The sequence below is a fragment of the Aythya fuligula genome, chromosome Z (genome assembly GCF_009819795.1).
Source record: "Aythya fuligula isolate bAytFul2 chromosome Z, bAytFul2.pri, whole genome shotgun sequence".
NCBI classification, from domain to species: Eukaryota; Metazoa; Chordata; class Aves; order Anseriformes; family Anatidae; genus Aythya; species Aythya fuligula.
In genome coordinates, this window is record NC_045593.1 from 68,391,096 (window position 1) to 68,399,249 (window position 8,154).

The following is an 8,154-nucleotide window of genomic DNA, read 5'->3' on the forward strand; positions in this document are numbered from 1 at the left end:
AGGTTAAAAGAGGTGGTGTGCCTACAGTGACTCTTTGCAAAGAGTAGATTTGAAGCTCAGTACTTTCCAATCATTATATATATTCTACTCCTGCCAACATACCTCACAAAAGCCTTTGCCATCCTTAAAACGTTAGAGAGTCTTACATTCCAGGCACAGGCAGTAGCTCCAGCCCCTCTGACCAGTAATGGGAGCAAAGCCACCATCAGTGAATTGTGCAGCCCTTCAAGGCTACTTCTGCCCCCTTTGTGAAGTTTTATTCAATAATTAGATCCCAAATATTTGACTCCTTTTGGTACTTAGAACTACAGCCTATTTCTTCAGGGTTGGACAATCCTCAAAATAGAGACAGGCAAAACCTTCTAAATGAAGTGCTCATTCTTGTATGCAAATACAGAAAATTTCTGTTTGTTTGTTTGTTTGTCTTTAACAAATAACAAAACAATTTATTTCTCTTCCAGAGCTGTTTCCTCTATGCTTTTACTCTCCAATTCACTGCAAAACTTTGGTACAGACAAATGACTACTTTTTCTCTGAAAGCATAATTTCTTGACATTTGAGGTGTTCTTCCATCCTGACCCATTGTGAGGTCAGAGGAAGACATTGATGTCAAAATTTACTTTATTTACACTTAAAAACAAAACAAAACAGAACAAAACAAACAAACAAAAACACTTTTCTGAACCACGAAATTAAAAATGTTTGTGGTGGTCACTGTCTTACACTTTAGATGAGTTTTCATGCCCCTCTCTCCTCCTTTTGGTTTTAATTTTCTTTTCTTCGGGGGCCCTGTACTCTTCCAGCTTTACTTATCTAACTGGCTGACCTGCAGCAAAAGGCAATGACAAATGTTTAGAAACACAGTGGCTAAAATGTGAGCTAATGTGTTTCTTAGGGGATGAAGCTTCCTAAGTTCATAACAATCAGAAAATACCATACGAGGACTGTGTTGCACATGCTGCTCTGATTTTGCCAGTGTCCCTGAGCGCCCCATGAAACACAAAGCAACCACGAATAAAACATACTCCCTGAATAGAAAGGAAAAAATATGTTCTGGAAGACAACAGCCTGTTCTCTGCTCCTGCTTAGTATTCAGTATTTAGATTCAGACCCCAGTACACATCTCCCCGTGCTCCCTTTGCTTATTATATCACTTTGTGAATGAAAAGTGTTTGATTTTCTCTGTATGTCACTTGTCTCGGGAAGCTCTGAGAGCAGAAGCCAGGAGAAACAAACCTCCTCCTCTCTCCCTAGCGGACAAAGATGCCCCTGGGACTCATCATGTGTTTGTCATCATCTCTCTGATCAAATTAGTGCGCTGAAGACCGTCTCTTCCCCTGCGCCTGCCTGCAGGCAGGTCCATGGCTTTGCCCTTAAGTGGGTTGCAAAACAGCAGCGTGAGCACTTGGAACGAAGTGCAGGGACCTCCTGTCCATGACTCCCTTGGAGGATGGCCCTGACACGGTGTCCTAAGCATGAGGACAGGCAACCCTGAGGAGCAGGAATAACTCTGGAGATTAGAGAACTGCTCAGTAAATGCTGCGGGTCTGTTGCTACTGCAAAGACCAAGTTCATCTGAGGTCTGGTGACATATGGTTACAATAGCCATGGCTTGACCTTCACCCTGAAATACTGAAAAACCTGCTGGAATGCACTGGGACCCTGTGGCACACGTCTGCTTCTCCATGGTGACAAAGGCTCTGAAGGGGCTTGGGGTTGCTGGTGCAAGAACACTCACTGAACACATGCTTAGAGAATAAAACAGCATTTGGAAAAGCTTGCTTTAGGGGAAATGTGCAAAACAGCCTTGTTTAAACATAGAGGCTGGAGGAAGGCTTTTATCAGCTCTTCAGGCTAGATCTTTATTCAGTGACAGTTGGAATGGCAATGCTGTCATCGGCTGACTTACAATACTTCAAATCAGCTGAGACAATAGTTCTTATTTTAAGCCCTTGCTGGGAGTGAGTGGTAATTTCCAGTTAAATTTATTACCTGAGACTTCAGACTGTGGCCCCCACTAAGCATGGTTACTTACGAGTGGAAAAGGCACTCACAGCTGAAGGAAAACCTTAGCACCCAGTGCTTCAAGTTGGCCAGGAGCAATCAGAGCTAGAGTCTCTGGACAAAAGGCATGTGTAAGAGGAAAAGCCTTTCCCTGCCTCATTGCATCGGTTAAAGCAAACAGCACACCTCTCTGTTTTTGCACTTCACTTCATTGCTTCATTGCGGCATGAACTCAGATTAAGGAGGTACTTTCATTTGTAGTACCTACTTTGGGGTTCTGGTATCTTAGAAAAATACAACCCTTGTGTTAAAGTTTATGGTCTGGATTCTGGCCCCTGCTCTGTTGGCACAAAGCAGTTGAAAAATGAGCTTGAGTTATCTGGAGACTTCCCAAACTCTGTATCGCTGTTAACATGGCCATTAGGGCATTTTGCAGAGCTGTGCAATACTGTAATTGTAAACATTCTTAAACCAAGCAGGAAAAGTACTCGACGTCCTTAATGAAGTACATGAGGTACATGAAAGTAAATTATTGCTGCCACCTCACACACAACATGGTATTGCTAATGCCATCCTTCCATGGGTAGATACCATGCCAGGTATTTATGAATTAGACTGATATATGAAACAATTTGAGTTATGCTTAAACTACTTATGTAGCCTAATCTGCTGCAGCATTTCAGCTCTTAAAACTATTTGTTCTTACCATATCAACACTGTGGTAGGGGAGTAATGTTAAGTCCTTCAACAGAAATCAAACTGAGGCACAGTGAAGTTGGTGACTTTCTGTCATTTGGGGCAGACAGCTGTGCATAAGTGTAGCATACCCCTTACTAGTTTCCAATCCATTTAGCTAGTCTGTATTTCTATTGCTATCTGAAATACTATCATCTTCCATGGAGAACTAAAATATAAGGAGAGTAAATATTCTTACAAAGTGTCTATAACTAAGTTGCCTTGCACTTCTATTGTAAGACTAAAAGGTTGACCTAAGGTCTGGAAACATCAAATGCTCTTTCACAGGGAAAGCTCATTCCCAAAGGAAATAACACTAATACTTTGTGTTAGCTGTTGACTCTGAAGTCACAATCATAATATTCAATAAAAGCATCTTTCATCATCAGAAAGTCCCAAACACTTGTGCAGGTCTTTTCCACAGAGCTTAAAATGATTCAAAACAAATGGAAAAATCTTTCCATAGACTCATACTAAACCAAAGGTGGTGTTTTGGAAAACAGTTGGCTCTAGGCAAAACAAGACCCAAATATTGACATGCAGAATGCCTCTAGAGTCTCCATCTTCTCACCTGCAGGGCAGCTTTTGAGGTCATCCGAAGTAAATGAGTGAGTTAAAGAGTCACTGCAGTGTTAAATGCTCACCTCAGTTACTACATTCAATGCTCACCTCAGTTAAAAACTATTTCTTTGAAATGGTTAATTGTCTCTGTTTGAATAGCTGAAAAAGTTATCTTACTATCACTTGAAAAAAAACAATAAAAAAATGAAGTGATTGCAAATGACCACATGCTCAAAGCACCATGAGCTTGGGCTTGCAACCACTGCTCAGAGCCAGTTATACCATGTTACGGAGAGACTTAAAAGACATGGGCTGCCAGCTCCCCAGACTTAGCTCTGTGAAAACATTTGTGCAATTCAGTGAGGAACACTCAGGACCGTGACTCACCAGTGATCTAAAATGGACAGACTAAGCCTTGACTGCCTCCAGCTATCCATCTGCACATCTGTTTTTCAAAGACCAGAGCCTCACTGCAGGGTCAGCTGAAGCCGCTTTTGAATCACTGCAGTCTGCAGCCTGGCACATTAAGACAAACTGAAACTGGTGCCAAATTTATGTTAGATGTGGAGTGGTAAATCACCTGAGTTCATGAGCAGCTATGCATTCTCTCAGCTGTTCTTGGTGCGGAGTGGGGAGGGAAGGTGGTGGTCAAGTCATATCAATAAATAGAGAAACAACCATCAGCTGCATCACTCAGATTTAGGATGGGAAAGAAGAAAACAATTTGGTGTTGTACCAGGTCTGCTCTCTGTATGACAGCTTGGAACCACTAGCTGTTGCAGATGCTCTAACCTTGTTCTTAGGAAATATAATGGCCTTGAAGCTGCTTCAGCTTGCTCTTTCTCATGTCTCTAATGAGGAGCGGTACATTAAGTTAACATTTGGATATATCTATATACTACCTCATGCTCTCAGATCATGGATGTGCTTACATATTCAACTAAGCAGAGTTTAAACAGCCATACATGAAGAACCATGCAACATGGAAAAAGAGGTGATGATCTTGGACAAAACTGTCCCACTGGCAGTAATCACAAGGTTTAAGATCAGAGCCTCTTAGACAAAAGAGCTCTAAAAGGATTTTTTTTTTAAATATTTTTCAACCAACTGACAGTAATTGCTGTCTAGGATCCCATAAGTTCTTCCTATGTAAGATTCATTGTAGGACTCAGAGAAAAATGTTACCTTTAAAAATATGTCGAGTTATTGATTGGTGAAAGTGCAATGGCTTAACAGTTAAAACTGTGCTGATTTCTCAATATTATTGCTACCTGTGTTATTGTGATGCAAATAGTTTATACCAAACATCAAGAGTGCTGAGAAGAGATTTATTTTTGTTTAGTAAGGACATGAAGTTCCTGTTAAGGGCCAAAGTACACAGCCTTGTCTACAAGGGTGGGGACATCATGGATTAAAGGAGACAGTATCTCCTAAATCCATCTCATTTGAATGAATCCTGTGTGTATCAAGAGTTGTCCTTTTTCAGTAGTGGAGCACTGATAGAGAGATAACGCAGAACACTCACTAGGCCACTGTTTTGAGGTCCACACTGGGCTTTTTAAACGCTTTTGGGATGTTGTAGATCTGTTGGCACATCTCCTGGGCAGATTCCTTACTAGCTACCTGTGCCTTGGCACATGGCTTCACAGGCCAACTGCCTTAAACTTCTCAGGTTGACTGTCTCTTCCAGAATTGTCTGTAGTTTCCCTGTGCTCCTCCTTTGGCATCACCTTTTCAGATGATCTTCACATGGAAATGTGAGGCACAAAGAATACAACCACGTAATAAAAATCACAAAGAGGGGTCTTTGCTACAGGGTGGGTCTTGTAACTCATTTTTACAAGTCATAAGTTAGTAAAAACAATGCCTAACTCATAAGTTAGTAAAAAAGAAACTTGTACAAACCAAGACACTACTTCTTTCAGCAAGCATTATTAAACCTGCTAGGAGAATTAGGAAAAATGGAGAAGGGTTCAGGCACACATGACCTTTTCCTACGTGGAGACAATGAACAGGCATGATTTCATCTCAGAAAAAAATTATGGCTGAGATGGTAATCTACTGTTTTACAGGAAGGTTCCTGATAGAGTTGAATTCTTTTACAGAATGGTAATATCAGCAAAACAATAATAATAGTAGTAATAATAATAATAAGTAGTAATAATAATAATAATAAAACTGTAAAACCTGATTGACAGGAGAATTGCAAAACAAGACTGTGGTGATGTTCAGAAATACTCTTCAGACAAGTGCTTTTGTAATAAATTTGATTTTTTCCATTGCCTCCCATGGGAGCAGAACTGGATTCAGTGGTGTTGATGCCTCTCTACCTTAATGATGTTAACAGCAAGTGTTTGCTCTTTTGGGGGTTGGAAAGGGCTGCAGCAAGGCAATAATGTACTTCACACCTGTTAGGTCCCCTTCAGTAGAGCCAGATGTCATTCACAAATTCCCTTGAACTTTGCTGAGTTGAACAGGGAACAGATTGTTCTTCTAAGAGGTGCCTAGGATCAAAAGTGCCTGGGCTAGCTGGGGTCTAAGACTGTGATGTTGTTTAGTCATGTTCTGGCTCCAAACTCCTTGTTTTCTTTACTTTGAAATTACTTTCCTTTGCTGGGCACAATGTCAATTCAACTCACAGGAATTTGTTTTCTGTTTTCCACTCTTTCAAACCTCTTTCATGGTTGGCTTTCAGCTGAGGAAATTACCTTTTTCCACACAGATATTTTTTCCACTACAGTTGCAATTAGATCTTTTTTTTTTTTTTTTTTCCTCTTCACTTTTTACCTTATTCTGGTAAGTAGCCTTATTACTCATTGAGAAATGTTCCTTGTTCTGCAGTTGTATTTTAGGTACTCCAATATGGATTAAGTTAAGAGACATTTGTTGCTGGACATTGTAAAGTAATATCTCACTGAAGAAAAAGCAGTGCTAATAAGCCAGACATTTTTTTTAAAGCATGGTCTTGATGTAATTTATATCAAACTTTTCACTAGTTTGGGTCTGTGGGAATGTAGCATTAGCTCAAAGTCTTTTTTTTTTCTCTCTCTTTTTTTTTTTTCCTCTTTGTGTATCATTTTCTCTCATTTTTATTCCTGTCTTTTTTCTTAGATTCTTCCCTCCCACTTCATCTTATTTTCTGTGCATCATGGGCTGAAGCTGTGAGAGGGGAATTTGATTGTGTGAAGAAGCTCTGATAAAGCCAAGGGAGTTGTCTAAATGAATAGTCAGAACAACACATCTGGTATGGGAGAGGTATAGATTTTTCTTCCACTCTTCTACAGCATTATTTTCAAACATCATCTAACTATATCTTATTTCAGGGCTTGAGCCTGCTAAAGAAATTTACCACATTGACAGGATTCTGTCTTTTCTTTCTAACTTCCTGTAAATGGTGGTCATAATCAAAGTTTACATCGCTGTGTGTGAGAAGTATCTACTTCCTTAGGAACCTGATATTTGCTAGCTTCAATTCTTCCTTCATTAAGTCAAATAGATAGGATGGTGCAGTTACCATTGGGACATTAAAGGAGGAAGCTATTGAAATGACAAATAAATTGTACCACAGAATGAAGAGCCATCATAATCTGCAAAACATTTTCTTGAGAGTCCTTCTGCTACTTAAGACTGAAGTCTCAAAAGTTTTCTATGGATAAGGGAAGGAAGAAGAGAGAACAATTCCAGGGACAGACCTGTTGTCTCTGTAAACAAAATTTCCAGATATATTCTGGGGAGTCCTGGTAGATACCTTCATTGCTGCAACACATTGTTGGTGCATCATCACAACAGTGTGGCCATGAAGAAAGGCAGGAGTGGAATCATGCCCCAAAGAACCAGAACAGCTCAAGGTTAAATGTAACATAAACTCTGGCAGCCAGCAAGAAAGACCCTGCTGGCATGTTGCACAGAAGTAGCTGGAAGATGGTTTTATTACATCTGGTTTTGACTCAAAACCTGGCTTGTTTAATGTCTTAGCGTTTCTCCTTTAGTAGTAAAACATTTTAAATCTTAATACAGTTTAAAATAGAGTACACATTATGCCACATTATAAAAGAAATTCTCCAGTTTCACTTGGAAAGACAGAAACTTGAAAATTGATCCATAAGATCCAAACACTTCAGAGTCATTTAACATTTCAGCCTTTCCTTGACTGTGTTGATTTTCTCCTTTCTAGGGTGCTAACTTGACACCTATAATCTCAGCTAAACTTACTATTCACTGAAAAGCAAATTTTGATTTTCTGAGGGGTAATTTTGACTGCTTTAAGAATGTAAATTGAACAAATAGGTAAGGAAGATATTTTAATAGAATGGTTTTCTCACAAAAGCAATTACATTGAGAGATGTGCCAGCTTATGACATTGCTACATGCGAACAACTGTATCTGTGTGTATATATATATATATATATATGCCTGATTATAAGCAAAGAGATATGGATTATATATTCAATGAATAAATTTAAATATCAATTCCTGCTTTAAACACAAATTCCTCCCTTGCTGCCTTCATATGATGCACAGAAGCATGACCAGAGCTTGAGCAAGTGTTGTGCATGGCTTCTCTGGGAATGGAATTAGAAGAGCCCTGTAATTCATACCCTGTTTTGCTGTGAGCAGGCAGTCTTGGGGTTTAACTCAAGCTATACGAAGGACCTTGTCCTCCACATAGCCATTCTCCTAAGGGACAGAAGGTGGGATGGAAACTGTGAGGTTCTCTTGCAGTCCGATGCCATAACGGTCACAGCAGAAAAAGAATGCAGCTATGTGCAAAAAATAAATATTATTTAATACTGAAATAGCCTACTATTACCCCAAATATATCATATGGATACCTCAAGTGTCTGACCAGGCATG